Source organism: Podarcis vaucheri, assembly GCF_965113315.1.
Source record: "Podarcis vaucheri genome assembly, chromosome: 10".
Classification (NCBI taxonomy): domain Eukaryota; kingdom Metazoa; phylum Chordata; class Lepidosauria; order Squamata; family Lacertidae; genus Podarcis; species Podarcis vaucheri.
Genome location: NC_138748.1, coordinates 5891922 through 5904333, shown reverse-complemented (window position 1 = coordinate 5904333; position 12412 = coordinate 5891922). Strand labels below are relative to the sequence as shown.

General features: G+C 39.4%; 1 long non-coding RNA gene across 2 annotated transcripts in view; it reads right to left on the bottom strand.

Annotated features, from left to right (window-relative positions):
* The window catches only part of LOC309541777, a 40156-nt gene extending 27950 nt beyond the window's left edge, over positions 1 to 12206 (bottom strand). For both annotated transcript variants that reach the window (XR_014223920.1, XR_014223921.1), the window contains exon 1: positions 12053 to 12206. This is a non-coding gene — a long non-coding RNA (uncharacterized lncRNA). The remainder of the gene's footprint in view (positions 1 to 12052) is intronic.
* Between the last annotated feature and the right edge of the window lie 206 nt (positions 12207 to 12412).

The following is a 12412-nucleotide window of genomic DNA, read 5'->3' as shown; positions in this document are numbered from 1 at the left end:
TGGAAGTAATTTATTCATATGAATGAGTGTGGATAGTGTCATTGTAAGGTTTACACATCGGGTGGACTTGGCTTTTGCAGCTGGACAGAGTTAGAGGAGTTTCCTGTGTCTACTGAGAGATGGTAAAAGTTATTGTCTATCTTCCTAGTTGGTCCTACCGCCACCCACATGGGAGTTGACATGCACAGGATCAAATTATAAGTTTTCCAAAAGCAGAAGATTTAGATGGAAATTTGAAAGTTATTCCCATTCAAAACCAACTGCAGACAAATCACACAAGCCACAAAATGTGGATGTCACACACTAGCTGTTTCTCTTAGGACATTTTACCTAGACCATCCAATGCATGTTCCATATTTATAGACTTCTCAAATAATGCCACATGTCACATTACATTCCTGTAAGCACATTCAGGAACAACTATTCTGGCTAGTGAACACACGTTCTGGTATTTCTCTGTTATCTTTATCTCTTCCAAATATGCTGTTATACTGTTTTCTGACAAGGATTCATAACAGATTTGCTTCTCTCTCTCTCTCTCTCTCTCTCTCTCTCTCTCTCTCTCTCTCTCCTGCTGTATTAATTCTTTTCAAGGCACCCCTCATTATCAATCTTCACATGAAACTCATTGTATATTAAATCTACTAAGAAAAGGCAGTAAAAAGCAATTATACCTCTGCAATCACCACATTTTATTAACTGTCAATTACAGAGCAAACAGGTGGCCTATAAACCATTGTTAGTAAATTCTCCTTTCAAAAACCACTTACTCAACAATTTCCTACAGTAAATGCTACTTGAAGACATTTATTGAAGTGCAGAAAAAAATAAAAACAGGGAAACTGAAATTCTAATGGGTAAAGCAGTACAATCCAACAGATTATCAGTCCCCAGGCTACAGTAACCTACTTTCTTCTTTTGCTATCATTTACTGGTCTGTAAAGTGAAGATATGAAGATGTCTTAGACTACTAGAACAGCCTTTTTTGATCTGATGCCTTCCAGAGGTTTTGGAATACAGCTTCCATCAGCCTCAATGAGAATAGCCATGTGATGGTGAGGGGGGCTGATGGGAGATGTAAACCAAACATCTGGGGGGGGGGGGCGCTAGGCTGGACAAGGCTGCCGTGGACTGAGTCAGATCATTGGTCTATGTCAGGCATAGGCAAACTCTGGCCCTCCAGATGTTTGAGACTACGACTCCCATCATCCCTAGCTAACAGGACCAGTGGTCAGGCATGATGGGCATTGTAGTCCCAAACATCTGGAGGGCCGAGTTTGCCCATGCCTGGTCTATGTAGTCAGGGAGGCTTTATCTACTCTGAGTGACAGCAGCTCTTAAAGGCTTGGGGCAGCAGGGTGTGTCATTTTAGGCGGGGTACTTAATATTGGCAAATTTCTTCAAAATATTTTTTCTCAGAAATATATTTTTGGGTGTGAGGAATCCAAATTTGTTATTATTATTGTGACCGGAGAACATTTAACTTGATAAATCTACGTTTGATGAAGCATATAAATTGCTTTTGGAAAACCAAAGAATTTTACTGAAAATGTCAGTTATATTAACATATAATTTAACTGCAAGCACTTGGCAATCATTATTAATGATTTCTATGCAATTTTACACACACCTTACTTACCAAGCAAAATTATATTAATTTAACCACAATATCTTTTGAATTCCCAAGTCATGTTACAATTTTTTAGTATGCTCATACTATGGATAATATGGATAGATATAAAATATAGATTATGAAATAATATGCAGTTGAAAATGTTGACAATAGGACCCATGGAGGGGGTGGGGGGGAAGTCTCTGGATTCAGAGAAATCTCTTTATATGGATATGTATTTGGTATTGTTATAATTTTGTATTTTTTAAATCAAATAAAAACGATTTCAAAAAAAGGAAAATGAAAAAATGAGCATGCTCTATTGAGGCAGAGATCCTTTTCCTCACCTGGTTACCTAAGATCCGTATGAACTGGATAACAGACATTGTACCTGGACACTTTTACCTGCAAAGCAGAGGCCCTCCTCCTGTGTTCTGGTAGTCTTTTAAAAAGCTAGTGCTAAACATTTTCCCCACTTAGATATTGCAGTCTCTATGCAAGATTATAACATATAAAAAGGAGCAAGACAGTACATGTTGTTGGCTATTTGCAGTATGGTAGCGCTGCAGAGAGCTTGCTGGGGAGACCATGCATTAAAAAGGGACTCAAAAATAACTTAAACAAGGTTTTAATTACAAAAACAAAAACTCCTTATACACTAAATACATCAACAACAAACCAGACCCAACCACCAACCCATCCCCCAGGGTAATGGGAGAGCTAGGTGCTGCTCCTTATATACTACACCCAATTGCTGACACAGCTTAATCAATACAACTCAGCAGCACCTGCTATGTTTCACAGCTGTAAAGCTGGGTCTCCTTATTTTGCTCTGGCCCCTTAAAGACATAGACATCAGGTGGAACAATGATGAACCTTTACATTTAAAGAAACCATTCAACACATGTCTTCCATAGAGACTGTAATATCCAAGTGGAGAAAATGTTTAGGAACTTGGGGACTGGCCTATTTGTGGGACTTTCTCTTTTCAAATGATAGAGGTGGGGGGAGTTTTATCTCCTAGGCAGGCCCCACTACAGGGACCTTAGAATGGCAAAGTCTTCTTCTGTTTCCACCAGGACCTTCTCTATACAGTGGTACCTCTGGTTGCGAATGGGATCCGTTCTGGAGGCCTGTTCACAACATGAGCAGAACGCAACCCACAGTGGCGTGTCTGCGCACACGCGGGTTGCAATTTGCCGCTTCTGCGCATGCGCGTGACATCATTTTGCTCGTCTGCGCAAGTGGCGAAGAGCAGCGAAACCCAGAAGTAACCCGTTCTGGTACTTCCAGGTCGCCGCGGGGCGCAACCTGAAAAAACGTATCATGAAGCAAATGTACTATGAGGTATGACTGTACTGACATTTATTTTCTGCCTCACCTTTCCTCCAAATGCAGCTCAAGGTGGCTAAGGCTGGAGTACAAAAGGAGGGTAGTGATGAAAATGGAAGTCCATAGACCGTGGGTAGGCAAACTAAGGCCCGGGGGCTGGATCCGGCCCAATTGCCTTCTAAATGTGGCCCGCGGACAGTCCGGGAATCAGCGTGTTTTTACATGAGTAGAATGTGCCCTTTTATTTAAAATGCATCTCTGGGTTATTTGTGGGGCAAAGGAATTCATTCATATATTTTTTTTCGAAAATATAGTCTGGCCCCCCACAAGGTCTGAGGGACAGTGGACCAGCCCCCTGCTGAAAAAGTTTGCTGACCCCTGATAGGCCTTGCAGCTTTTCAGAGCGTTTCCACTTAAATGGGGGGACGGGGGACGGACAGGACTGTCTGTGGATAACCCTGGTGACTAGCACCTGATACGTCACCAACACATCTCTTCCCCAAATTCCCAGAGAAACTTTGCAACAGTTTTTAAAACGTTAATTGCTTTTAATAATATATAAATGTATAGCAAATGTATACACATAAAAAAGGTGGGCAGCTCCCCTGAAGAACGAAGGGAAGGGCAATACTGATAGTTTGCCCACCATAAAAATTCACTGTTACGTTCATGGAAAGTTAAAGATCAAGCACAACAACAAAGCCAAGTCTTTGCATCTAGTCTCATTGGGTGGATAGCAGAGTTGTTTAATAATTTTTATTTTATTCTATTAGAAATATTCAACCAATGAGAACATATATAGATGTTTATGGAAATGAACAAGTCTTGGGGAGGCAGATAGCGTCTCCTATCTTGGAGATATCGGAGGCTGGTTTCTTTCCAGCCAAATCTTTAAAACATTCTCTCTCTCTTCAACCCTGAATATAAATCTGCTGACACCAGTTGTATTTAGGGAGAAAGCAATGGCTTTATTAAAAGCATTCTGATTTTCTATTGATTCCAGAAGATTCTTACTCTGCCTTTTTCTACTGCATTGCCATCCACATGTCCATTTCCTTTGTTTCAGGTTAAGTTATTATTTGCCTGAGTCAACAGATGAACAGATACCTATTTCTTCCTCTTCCTTTCATCAGCTTTGCATAAGTCAAACGTCTCTACTAAAAACACTTGTCAAAAGATGCACCATTTCCAACCTTCTAGCAACAGAATACTTTATCCAAATCAAAACCTTATCTATTCAGAGGAAATTGAGCAATTTCTTTAGCTGGGATTCTCAGCATTTCTGGGAACTGTTTGATGAGATTTCTATGGAAATTGTAAGGGCCAAAACAATATTAATAACAGTTCTGTGAAAGAACTGTTGAAATTTTGGACTTTTGTTGTGATGACACATATGTCCTGACCACTGGAGATTGATACAGAAGTCTGCAACTAATAACTTGCATTTATGAAACTGACATCATAATTATAACTAGGTATGTTGGTCATTTCTTTTATCAAATGGCAAGGAGATTTTTTTAATGCCTTCTCTTCTCCCCCATTTCCAATCCAGTAAGGGTGTGTGGTAAAATTCTCTGTACCCATAGCTGTCAACATTTCCTGTTTTTTAAGGGAAATTCCCTTATTCCAAATAGGATTCGTCGCAAGAAAAGGGAAAAGTTGACAGCTATGTCTAGACCACTTCATAGGACATCAAGGTGATACTAAGTGCTAAGCTTAGTTGAAGCAGTGGGCAGGAATACATTTGTCTCTTAACATTATTAACTAGAGCCTTAACATCACACTGCACCACACATCCCTGTGTAGAATTTCGGTTTTTAAACCTAAATTTAAAAAACCAACAATGCTGTACTTCTGTGCAACGTTGTCAGTTAAAAATGAGGAGCAGCCTACATCTGTAAAGAGTAAGCGGGTTGAATCGGTCACAGTCTGAGCATGTCTAATATACAGCTTGCCAGTAATTGCATAGGAAATTCCACTGGCTGGTTGTTTGCAAAAGAGACCCTTCATTGACAGTTAACAGATACCATTCTGAAGCGGGCTTGCTAAAATTCAATATTTACAGTATATGTTTTCAATAAACATTTGGAATGCAATTAGCCTTACAATAGGTTTTGCTGGTAGAATAGCTCCACAAATGCAATCTTGTACATTTATCTTTGACACTGAAATCCCAGGGCTCTCTTAATATTAATAAATTGCTAATGTTTACTTATTTGTCTCTTAATGTTATTAAATTGATCTTATTTTCTAAACATGCAGGAGTTAATAGATATTTATTATATTATGGCAAGCAGGGCACACTCACACAATTACTAGAGAAAAAAAGGCTGTTTCATCTGCAGCCCTCAGTCATGCAGAGTTTCTTCCTAAAGGAGTATTAAAACAAGGTAATTCTCATGAATTGGATCGCTTTAAAGGAGCAAAGAAACTTATTCCCCAAATGCAAAGAACTTCACAAAATGTCATTAAGTTTGCGTACAAAGTATGCCTTTTAAAATAAGAATATAAAGAAGAGAGGTAGGAATAGTTTAAAATGTAGACAATTTTGATTCAAAATTCACGTTCCCTTGAATATTTATGACCTGGTTTTGCTGGCTACTACTTGGCTATATTTCTGCATCCTTAGACTTGGTGTCTGCCATTAAAACCAAAACGCAGAATTCACCTGAGTTCCCAAACTATAAAGAAGGTGCTAGGGAGATAAATTATGTCAAGGAGAGCCAATCTCCTTGTTCCTTCCTCTGCCTTTTGAAAGAGGAAGCTGTCAGCAATTCATGTCGGCAAGTTGCTGGAGATTCCATGCTTAGCGGAGTCTCTCACCCAGTCAGCCTCAGGGTAGCTGAAGTTCTCCATTGGTACATTTTCTGCAGGCCGTCTTAAGCATATCTGGCGCTGTGGTGCAAAGATCCTTCCAGCACACACACAGTTGTTGACCTTTTCCTAAGCCTCTGCAGGGATTGCTTTCCTCCCATAGGGGCTTGGGAAGGAAGCTGCACACCCGCCAGCCATATGGTTAACGGGGTGCAGCTAGCTGGCGTGCAGGGAAAGGGGAGGCTGCGGTGCAGCTCCGCCACTTGCTGGGGGGGCCCCTGAGAGGCTGGCATCCTGGCGCAACGCGCCAATAAGCCCAATAGGAAAGGTAGCTCTGATTTTCTGGCTTCCTTGAAACTTGTGGAGCAACATATCTTGCTAACAAAAGCAGTTACAGCTCTGTTTCATGTGACTAGAGGGGAAGGGCCACAGCTCATTGGTAGATAGTCTACTGCTATCTCCCTGTAGGGCTGGGAGCGCTCCCTGCCTGAAACCCTGGATAGCCATTGCCAGTTAGTGAAGACAATACGGGTCTGACTTGGTCTAAGGCAGCTTCTAATGTCCTGGGCTGGTAGCCGCTGAATTAAATGCAAAAATTCATAAAGAACTTCATTCACAAGTCATTTAATTGAGACAAAGGATGGTTCTAATCATCAAGCTGTTGGACACCTGAAGAAATGGAAACCATTTAAAACTAAAGCATAGGTGTGGAAAATGAATTGTGAGGATTTCTTCCCCTCTTCATCAAATTACTTACAAAATATATACAGTGGTACCTTGGGTTAAGAACTTAATTTGTTCTGGAGGTCTGCTCTTAACCTGAAACTGTTCTTAACCTGAGGTACCACTTTAGCTAATGCTGCCGCGCCGCCGGAGCACGATTTCTGTTCTCATCCTGAAGCAAAGTTCTTAACCCGAGGTACTATTTCTGGGTTAGCGGAGTCTGTAACCTGAAGTGTATGTAACCCGGGGTACCACAGTACTCACAAGTAATTTAACTGAGGGAAAAGGTGGTTCTAATAACTAAGTATAAAAGATATTGGTCAGCTGAAAAAACTGAAGCCGTTTAAAACTAAAGCATAGATATTTCAGTGTGGAAAATGAATTGTGAGGATTTTCTCTCTCCTCATCAGCTCACTTACAAATCCTCATCAAATCACATATTTATGCACACAAGAAAGTCAGTCCAAATGTCAGTCATTTTCCATATGTGAACTCAACCAGAAAGGTCAGACTGATATACAAGTATCTCTTTACCCTCAGTATCTGACTATTTTCAATGAAACATTGGCACCCTCTTAAGGTATTTGGCCTCTCCTGTTTACATCTGGCAAATGATAAGAATACCTCTCTTCTTCAGGGGAAAACCCAGAAAATTAAACAAACTGATTAGAGACTGTGTGGCCAAAGCAAGCAGAGAAACAATGTATCTGTTGCTCTAAATAATAATAAAGACTCACTTTTTAAATACCGGGTCATGGAACTTAATAGACAGCAAAATGACCTCCAGAGAATGGGAGAGGTTTGCTGCAAGCAAGGTAACAAAAGTCAAGTAAACAAATAATAATCTGATTTGGAGAAAATAAAAGACAGGTTTTGGCAAGCAGGGTTGTGAACATTGGACTAACACTTGCATTTTTTACAGCTAATTCAAACTGAGGGTGCGTACAAGTTTGATTTCTTTCAGCTAACCATGGTTATTACTAACCAGTTTGTTAGTCTAAAACAGCATGAGACCACAATCCCATGGTGATCTGCGAATTCACTCTTTGTATCTTCACTGATTCTGATTTCACAGCAGTGGTCATCGGCATAAGACTATGCAAATGTTTACATGTTCAGTTTCTGGGTAAAATGTGGGATAAATTCTCATCCAGTTTTGAGAAGCTTTCCTGTTCAACTGCCTGGAGGTGACCCTATCACAAGAGAGTAGCTATTACATGTCTGTTCTTAATCAATAGAAATTATTTTCACATTTTCACTAGTCAGAGAGCAATTCCCCCCCCCCAACATCTTATACACAGGGCAATGCAGAGTTACAGTTACTTCCTACAGAACCATTAAACTAAACACATTGAATAACTAAAGCTGAGGAGGGAAACAAAATCACTTTTTAGTTCTTAAACTTCTGAGACCTATTGCCAAAATAATTTCATATATCAGGATGGTTTTGAGTGCAGGAGATTAGTTGCAAAGTCTTGGCCCTGGCAGATGTTTTTGACTGTTCATTAGAACTGTCTCTTTTACACTTCTATTTTGTTTTGTTTTTTTTTCTTTTGCAGAGATAAATTTAACAAAATCAAAATGTATATTTAATTTCTATATTACAAGTAGTTTCCCCTTGCATATATTAATAGAATGTTAAACAAAGGCTGTATATCAGCAAACAATTCCTTCCAACAATTTTTAAATGGGAAAAGGTGTGAAATCCAATGAGAATTTATAGAAATGCATTCTTTAGAAAGCTGACACACTTTTCCTAGCATATTAGATTTACAACACATGCCAAATCATGGTTTATTATTTACACTCTAGGATTTCTGATGCACATTCTAGAATATCTTTGCCTGATGTTTAGAATCATAAATGTATTTTATTTGGTGTAGCTGTTGCTTCAAATAGTTTCTTGTTGATATCATAATGACAAAAAACTTCAGAATTACTTTAAATTCTAACAGCAGATTGCCTGGTCTATTTGGGCTATCTGGTACCACATTAATTAGAGTTGGGGATTGTTGCTAACAGAGAATTCTATAGAAAACCCATGCAGGCAAAAGGAAAAGAATATAGCATACATAAGTAATGCTGATTTGGAAAGGTCAAAATTGCAGACAGAAGTATGTGTTCATTTCATTTCAATCATGTTTTTCACATGCTCCTTGACAGCCCTTTATCTATATCTTTGTATTATTAAAATATTTGTTCATATTGTAGATCTACCATTTTATTCTATACATATTGGTGTGTATGGGGTTGTTTGGGGTGGCTTGGTACCTCTGGTGGCGGACACATGTGCTCCTTCAAGAGTAGTTTGTTGGGATTAAGGGATTTTCTCAGGACAGTGGGTGCTCTGCCCTGTTAGTCTTGTGGTGGTGGTGACACTCACCCTTCTTCTGCTAGGAAATGCTCTGTGGCGAGGGGGAGAAATAATTGGGGGGGGGCAAGGAGGGTCAGTTGGGGGAAGTGAGGGATGTTGGAGGGTATAGGATGCTGGCAGCTTCTCCCTCCCTCTCACTTTCGAGACCTACCTGGTTCAAGCAAAATCTATCCAACTGAAATTTGGCTTGGTGTGGTCTGCGCTCTGTTACTGTTACCTTCAGTCACAAAGTCAAAATCTCCTGTTTAAGAGGGCACAGTATCTACTAGTTCCCTGCAGAGGAAGCCAGTAAAATGGTCTAATTCTGTGCCAGAAGACATTCAGTTCCACATCCCTGTAAACAGTGTTCAGTGTGAACTGGCAGCAGAGAATGAAGGTGGGGAAGAAAGCCTATTTTTCAGCAGTGAGAGATGTCCATTTCTTTCATATTCAAATAATGAATCCTAATGATGAATGACTTTAGACAGCAAGGCAGTAATCCTGAAACAGGAGAGTGGGGTGCAGTGGTTTGAAAATTGGACGAGGATTGGACTTGGGAGACCAGGGTTCAAATCCCTGCTCAGCCATGAAGTTCTTTGGGTGACCTTGGAGTCAGTGACAGCCTCACACAGCTTACTTCACAGGGATCTTGTGAGGATAAAATGGGAGGGGGGACCACATATGCTACCTTGAGCTTATATCATCTATCATCTATCTATCTATCTATCTATCTATCTATCTATCTATCTATCTATATCTATCTATCTATCTATCTATCTTATCTATCATCTATCTATCTATCTATCTATCATCTATCTATCTATCTATCTATCTATCTATCTATCTATCATCTATCTATCTCTATCTATCTATCATCTATCTATCATCTATCTTTCTTTCTATCTATCTATCATCTATCTATCTATCTATCTATCATCTATCTATCTATCTATCATCTATGTATCTATCTATCATCTATCTATCTATCTATCTATCTATCTATCTATCTATCTATCAATCATCTATCTATCTATCTATCTATCTATCTATCTATCTATGTATCTATCTATCATCTATCTATCTATCTCGATCTATCTATCTATCATCTATCTATCTCTCTATCTATCTAACTCTCTATCTCTCTATCTATCTCTATCTATCTATCTATCTATCTATCTATCTATCATCTATCTATCTATCTATCATCTCTATCTCTATCTCTATCTATCTATCTATCTATCTATCTATCTCTATCTATCTATCTATCTATCATCTATCTATCTATCTATCTATCTATCTATCTATCTATCTATCTATCATCTATCATCTATCTATCTATCTATCTATCTATCTATCTATCTATCTATCTATCATCTATCTATCTATCTATCTATCATCTATCTATCTATCTATCTATCTATCTATCTATCTATCTATCTATCATCTATCATCTATCATCTATCAACTATCCATATCCTGCTATTTCCCCCTTCCTCCTGACGTGAAAGCTGACTTAATCATCCTCCAATGTATACTGAATAGACCTGTGGTGCTTCTTTTTCTGAACTATTTCCAAACTTTTCGCTGTAAGAACATTTCACACTGTTGCCATTCATGTCCGAAGCATCAAAACATGGAATTACTTATCAAAGCTTTTTTGGGAGAAATCTTCACTCTTCCAAAGCTAATTCAATCCTTCCTTCCTTCCTCTGCTTCAGTTGCTGCAATTTATTTTTCCCATTCAGCTAAAACAATTCCTCTCTTAGTACCCGTGCGGCTAATAGCTATTAGTAGTTGGTAACTAGGTTGCTATTGATAAGTCACAATTTCTTTAGACTGCCTCCGCCCCGCCCTAGAATGGGCATCCGCTTTTATCAGTGTTTACTTCTCTTCACCTGGTGCTGATGCCTAGGATTTCTGTAAGAAACTAAAAAATAAAAGAGCAGGCTGGTTTTCCCCCACATGTCCCACGTGAACACACGTGCTGGGAGATCTAGACCATGCCCAACAGCCCCACCTCTGCCTTCACGCCTGCACAGGCTCTGTACATGTGACGGGTACACTTGCAAAACAGGGGTGCAGTCTCATGGACAGTTTGTATGCATGGGGCACTTTTCAAAAGCAGTGAGAAACGAGCACAGGCAGGGCTAGCATGTAAAAAAACAACAACAACTTGTTCTCTCTATGCACAAGTAATATATGGCATGTGGATAATGGCAGGAGACCTCAAAATGTATTCGGTACTGCATACATCTCTTTCCAACAATAAATCATACACAGCAGATTTCTCAAGGGTATATTATGAATATCCCCACAATTACGAGATGGAAACATTAGATGAACACAGATTGGTTTGATTAAATTGCTAGAAGTATATTTCCTTCAGAATTCCAGTGACACTTTAAAGAGAAGTAGTCATTAGCAGAAAGAAATTACTTTATTTTAATTAAAGTAAAGCTTCGTAAACAATCCAAGCAATTGGAAAATGCATGAGCTCCAATGACAATAAATTTATAGGCTCAATTGCCAAGACTTTGCTTTTGCTCTGTCTCCCTTATTGAACATCCATCCTTAAGGAAGGTCTTTTTATGTTCAGCTTTGACAAAATTAAAAATGTTCATATCCATTTAAATAAATGAGGCTTCCTCATCACGAAGTTAATAACCACCGTATTTAATGGGAAATCGGTACATTAAGTTTGCAATTGTATTCCTTATCTGGGACCAATCTCCACTGAAGTCAATGGGACCTGCTTCTGAGTAAATAGGTACAAAATTGCACTGTTGATGTAGGTGGAGGGAATTTGTGAGACACATATTGAGCCTGACCAGAGGTATGGTGATCAGCCAAAAGAAACCAAATCATCACCCAAGAGCAAATTGATACATAAAAAGAATAAATCAGTAATGAAAAGAAAAACATTCGGGAATATTAGTAGGTATTATGATGACCCAACTCCAGAAGGCAATTTATATTATATCTGGCATGGCAGCCCTGTCAAATAAAAAATACCAAACTGAAGCTAGTTACTCTGGAGGTATTCAGATGCCTTCTAAAGTGAAGCAGATCTTCCCCAAAGTGGTCTGAAGTTCAATGGGCTCGTCCCAGCTTCTAGATTCATTTATAGCTTTTAAATCATTGGGGCATCTGTGAAAACCACAAACCACTTAGAAGCCTATTCTGGCAATAAGCACTCTATATGAATAAATAAAGCATACCTTTCAGAGCTCACACTATCAGCTTTCAGAGGTTTTATTCCCAACCCAATTCCATGCTGTCTTCATGGCTGACCACTCTGTCTCAACTGACTTGTTGGGAGATAATAACGGATCCTCTGAAAACGGAATCCCACCTGCCAGCAAGCATCCAGGGACCTATGGGCTGGACCTCCCCACACACATGTTTTTGGAAGTGCATCCCCACTGCCAAAGTCGACAAAAGCAGTAGATCTGTTTAGCTGCATACAGCACCCCACCATTCCTGCCAAGGATCCAGTTGCCGCCAGATGGGGAAGGAAGTGGGGAAGGGCTGTTATGCAGCCATTTTTAGATGTGCAGCTCCTAATCCCTAATCCCGTG